The sequence below is a fragment of the Lepisosteus platostomus genome, chromosome 23 (assembly GCF_059453375.1).
Source record: "Lepisosteus platostomus isolate fLepPlt1 chromosome 23, fLepPlt1.hap1, whole genome shotgun sequence".
Lineage (NCBI taxonomy): Eukaryota > Metazoa > Chordata > Actinopteri > Semionotiformes > Lepisosteidae > Lepisosteus > Lepisosteus platostomus.
In genome coordinates, this window is record NC_142633.1 from 11,181,002 (window position 1) to 11,187,079 (window position 6,078).

Sequence of the window (6,078 nt, forward strand, 5' to 3'; positions counted from 1 at the left end):
AAACAAGAAGAATATGTAACCTGATCTTCAGACATTGTTCTCCTTTTTGCACAGCTTGGAGAATGCTGCACCTTTAAGAGTGACAAAGGAAAAGAAACTGCAAAAGCAACATGTGACTTAGTGCAGCCACTAATCACAAAATCCCTAATGGAGACCCCGCACACACACGCTCACTAACCCGGTTTATATTTAGTGTTGTGGGATGTGCACAGCCTGTTTTCGTGCCCTCCGCCTGCTGTTTTTAAACTTGTTTCTGCTCTAAGCTGCAAAAAAAGCTACAAGGAGGCTTTACGTGTCATGCTTCAGTATTTTTCATTGCATAAGAAACTGACCTGGATTTGGTCACGCAAACAGTCCTACAGGCTCAGTAATGAAGTTGCTGTTTATCGAGAGTATTAAGATTTGGTCTGGAGATTGACAGCACCTGACGGACAGATAGATGGGATTTTGCATCCTCTAGTGACGTGTCAGTTCACCCCAGCTTTTATCAGCAGTAATTTAAGACATAATTGTAAAAAGAACAGCTGTGTCCACTGTATGTTGGGTCTGCTGGTTGTGTCCACTAAGCTCGTCTTCCTCCATTCAACTGTTAAACTACAGTACATGGGGACAGGATTCCATACCGAAATAAAAAGGAGCCTCTCAACTGGAATAATGCTTTGAAAACCCTGAGCTTGAATGATCTTGATTCAGCCTTGCCAGGGAATTGCACCGCGATGACAAGTTGCCTGATGTGCTGGATGCTGAGCTTGCAGTGGAGAGACACCGTATCTGGGCTCAGAAAGCCCTCGGCCTCTGTGTTATACCCACAGCATTAACAAGACAAAGGGCACTGAATGAGATCAGCGCATTGAGTACGTGCAGGTTAAATCTAGCCCTGCGCTGAGATCACATGGCCTGTGCCACTTTTACTTAGGGTGTATTAGAGATCGGCATGTGCATACGTGCAAGGAAGACTGGGAGACATGGAATTCTGAGGCTTGTTCTGTATCTGTTAGTAGAATGTCATTTCTCTTTTCCCCCCCAGCTTAGTGCTCTTTACTCTATGCTTCCATCTCAGACAAATGTTGGCTGAATGTGATTTCTGTTATCTTACTTTTGGGCTCATGCGTGCAACATAACAACATTGCACTAACGTTGATCCAGTCAACACTACATTTCATACAGAAACACCCACCTTAATTGATGGCTGTTTCTGTATACAGGCCATGGTTTTCCATGGTTTCTCGTAAAATCTGAATAAATACACTGATTCACAATGATCAGGCAGTTTAAGTAAAGTGGAAATGGCAAAAGATGTGCACCATGATGTTTTTAATCATGCTGCAGCTGAGTAATCATACTCAGGATTCTTTTTAAAAAAAGAATGTCAAGAAATATTCCTTCATACTTTCCAAGCAGGAACGCGCTTTTGAACGCGCACATCCTGGTAGGGAAATGCCGTGAAATTCCGTAAGTCCAAGTGAGGGGGTGTGCATGCAGTCAGCTAAATTATTCAACTGCCAGCAATGTGGGACAGCAACATAGAAATACAGTATTTATGATCTTAGCCATTTAATTTGCAGAGTTTAAGTGCACTCATTCCATTTTCAGGACACTTGGAACTTTTTTTAGGCCATTGAGTTCAGTACATCCCCAAAGTAACTTTTTACTCATGCTTGGTTTGATCTTTTCTACTTTTCTAATAATATTAATACTAACACTACTAATAATATGCCAACACAAATAAAACCTACTTGTGCTGTAATGGGTTAGCGGATGTTTTCCAAGTTCATATCACAAAATTAATCTCTATAGCATGTATTAAACTCTATAGCAGGTATTTTAATTAAAAGGTGTTTCAGGTAAATGTAAAAAAATACTGTGCTTTGGGACTGTCAAATGTAAGAGAGATTAGGAGGCTTTACTATTTTGTTCCTGCAGCTATCGGTGTTTTTATCTCAAAGCATTAACAACTGCTGCTGACAGAGAGCAGTGCATGTACAGTTTACCCCACAAGCATTTTAAAATTAAGATTCTTAATTGGGAGCAAGTTGTGCTGGAGCTATATACAGTATATCAGGGTGATGGATTATTTACAGCAACACGTAGTTCTGGTTGGCTTTATAGATATCCCAGTATAAGGCAGCTTTTATCTGTGAGAACATGTCATGAGTTAGTCATGAATTATTCAGACAGTGCTGTGCAGATAGCTGTCTTTTTAGTGCTGGTGTGCACGTGGGTGAAAGAGGCAAAGAGGAAGAGATGGAATATGAAAAGAAATATTCTTGACTGAATAACTGCAACAGGCATGAAAAAAAGTCAACATAAAATGGTGAGTCATAATACTGCTTGTAAACAGTTTGATTTAAAATGTCATGCATGAAACATTTGTTTCATTGCTAAAAGTAGTTCGCTTGACTACGCCTTCTGCAGAATATTGAAAATCTGTGAATAAATAAGAAAATATGGTAAATGAAAAGGGATCTTGCACTGATCTTCACAGTGAAGTACTGTAGGTCAAGTAGCTAACTGATTCTGTTTCTTCAGCACTACAAAGTAAACAGGCGACCTGTTTTGTACAACCCAAATAAATTAAAACATAACAGCACAGAATGAATGAAGAAGTACTATCCACTCACCCCCATCTAAAACTCAACCTTTCCTCCATATCTTACATAGTGGATGGTTGAACAATAGTGTTGCAGGATGTAGCCATCACATAGACTGCTTGGTACATTGTATAAAGTTCTGGACTTGGACTTCATATCTTATGACTTTAATATCAATTTCCACTTTGTATCCTTCTGTTTTCCAAAGACGCACATTTCTATTATGTAAATTGACATTACGTACACTACCCCATCAATTACTTTACAGGCAGTCAAACATCTTTTAGCTCTGGTAAGTGAAGGGTTTAACAATATGGTTTTTGTTCCTGCAGGACAGAATCTGTGTGTATTCTTTGCTGGGACGAATGACTTCATGACATGAATTGCTGTATCCTTCAGTTATTACTAAATGCTGCAAATCATTTTGTCAGAGCAGATGGACTCACGGTCATGATGTAACATGTCTCTGTGTGCATGTGTAGCAAGGGCTCCCAGACTGAGTGCCGAACGCAATCTGTGATGTCCTTTGGAAAAAAACTGGCCCCTCCCTGTAATTTCCTTTTAGGTCGAAAGAAACACAACAAAGGAGCCACTAACCCTCCCTGCCCCCACTGCAGGCTTTCTTCGGACTTTAGTTTGGCTTTAAGCTATTGTTCCACAGGGCACTTATCCATCTACACCCTTACTCTTGCTCTGCTCTCCCAGATTTTTCATTTTCTCAAGCCTCCCGTTCCGGGAATATTCTCAGAATTAAAGTAGCGGTACGTGGATTTATGTACCTCCTTGCACACCGGTCGATGAAAGGTGATTCTGTTGTGATATTGTCTTCTTCTTCATCAGATGAATATGATCAGAATCCTGCTGCTTTTAGGTTAAGTTGGCTACATTGTGTTTAAAGCAAATGCAGAAGCTCATTACACTTAGTTTGAGCTGCTTCCTAGCGGAATGTAAAATTTCTTACTTTGAAAAGCTAAGTTATAACGCTTTACCATCTCTATTATACTATACTGCACCTGAGTGACTAATGAGAAACACTTTTCATTATACTATGCACCTGTGTAAGTTTAATGACAATAAAGTTGAATTGAATTGAATTTCTATACTAGAAAAAACATGTATACGGGGTAACACTTCTGCTAACTATTTTTGCTTTACAAAGACAAATTTGTGTAAATGTTGTCTACATGCTAAGGAATCCCACAACTGCTGTCCTGTAACAGCCTCCATTTTATTTCCAACTTAGCTTCAGGTTGGCTCTATATGGTTTGAATAGGCTGATGACAAATTTTATTAGAGGATTAATATTTATACTTGCTTGAGATTGATCAAAATACTTATGGATATCACCAGGGCTGTAAGGCACTGTAACGGAATGAATGTGTGAGTTCTGAGAGATTTTTAGTTTTCATCTCAGAATTGTTTTCAATAAATGTACAAACTAAAAATGTATGTCCAAAAGTGTATGACCTGTATTTTCAAAGGTGTATCAACTGGACTATATCAGAAATACAGGGTATCCTTCAAAATAATATTAAAATCCTGTCTTTATCTTCAACTGCTTCATCCTGTGCAGTGTCTCACAGCTGGTACATAACCAGGACACGAGATACAATATTAATAATAATAATAATTGCTTACACTTATATAGCGCTTTTCTGGACACTCCAACAAGGTAGGACCACACTCGACAAGATGCCAGTTCCTCAAAAGGCACACACTCACATTCACAAGAACAATTTCAAGACACCAGTTAGACTAGCCAGAATATTATGAACAACAAAGACCATGCAGACTCCACACATACAGTAAGTCACCCACGTCTGGAATCAAACCTAGGGCTCAAGAGTTGTGAGAAACCTTTGCTAACTGCTCATACTACCATGCTGCACTCATGACACCAAAAGTAACATACATTTTCAAAGTAAGCTTGTAAAGACTTCCTGTGTACACTTGGAAAGACATTACCCTTTGTAACAATTTTTCCTGTAACTTTCTTGTACAGATATATTGATTGCTTTTGAAGACTGAAGCGATACGGCAGTCGAAGATAATGGGATTTTTCAGTTATATTATTAGTAGGTTATGTTCTCCTACTAAGTTCGAGTAGGAAATTGGTTAGGTGAGAAAGAGCTTGCAGCTGTTGTCATTTTCTAGCATTTTCCTCTTCTGTACTTAATAAAATGTAGAAACCATTTGTGCAAAACCTCTTAATGTTGCCTTCTCAAAGAGAGTGTTTTTTATTTATAAAGATGCATGCCCCTTTTATTTCTGTTGACCTGGCAAACTAATATATATATATTTTTTTAAGGCCCACTAGACTTTAATGATGACATGACACACCAGATTATCAGTTTCTAACCCTTCTTGATAAGTACCAGGATGACTTATAGGTAATTTACTGAAGGAAACAAAAGCTCAAAGTTATTTTTTCAGTAGACCCGGGGAGAGCTAAACGTTTTATTTTCTAATAGAAAACCTACTCCACGTTCTTAATAAAACTTCCCTATAAGCAAATAGACAAGTACAGTACACTGACTGGTTGATAGCAGATCACGTGAAAAACACTCAAGAGTTCTGAGTGGAAAATAGCCTTACTCAGAGCAGATACAATGTCAGCAGCGTCTTTCTCTATTATTAATGGAGCAGTCTAGGGCTTGTACAGCCTAGGCATTTACACCGGGGATTTCTACAAATGATGGATCACTCGAGATTCTTAAATAGGAAGTGTTTTTCTACCACAGGGGGAAAAAAAACACTTAATGATCTATTTGTCTAGTTTTCTTTAGCAACAAAGTAAAAAATGGGACTATCTTAAGAAATACTAGAAAAGTAAGATGAACCGGGCACCAGAGGAACTTTTAATCGCCATAAACAAGTTTCTTGTTTTTCCTCACATGATAAGAATACCTTTTATTTAATTGACGCAGAGTGCTGCCCTGTCTGGCTGTCTGTGTGGCTCTTTAATTGCCGACATTCCTGCAGCTGGTTTTAAAATAAAGCTTATTACTGTTACTGTTAATCGCTGTTTTGTTGCTAGTTGCAGCAGGCATACGTATGCAAAAACGTGACCACCGCTTTTTCACCAGTCAGCCGGGAAAAAAGAAATTATTACAGCTGTTTATTATTTTTCATTAATAGCTTTTTAGTTTACTATTTTATTTATACTTGTGGTTGAAGTCTAAACTGTATTCCGGAGATGCGCCCGTACCCGAGGGCCGCCCCGGCTGAATATTCATATTCCTGTTCGTTTTTACAACTATATTTGAAGCGAATGCCTCAGCAGACCAGCTGTATTTGTTAATTCTCTTCATGCACGTCCTCCTGTGGTCTTCAAAAAAAATGTGTCCCTTTTTGGCAGACAGTGTTACCTATGTGAAAGACGGGCTTAGCCTGTCAAGACACCGCCTCCCGGGGGGGGATATTGACCAATCACAGGCCGAGTAGCTCGCAGGCCTCCTCTCACACCTTCCTCTAAGCCCCTGGGCCA

General features: G+C 39.1%; 1 long non-coding RNA gene across 1 annotated transcript; it reads left to right on the forward strand.

Annotated features, from left to right (window-relative positions):
* The first annotated feature begins 1,982 nt into the window (after positions 1–1,982).
* On the forward strand, positions 1,983–4,845 carry LOC148642031 (uncharacterized). The gene is made up of 3 exons (XR_015929573.1): positions 1,983–2,314; positions 2,924–2,979; positions 4,594–4,845. It is a non-coding gene; the product is annotated as an uncharacterized LOC148642031 (long non-coding RNA).
* Positions 4,846–6,078: the final 1,233 nt, after the last annotated feature.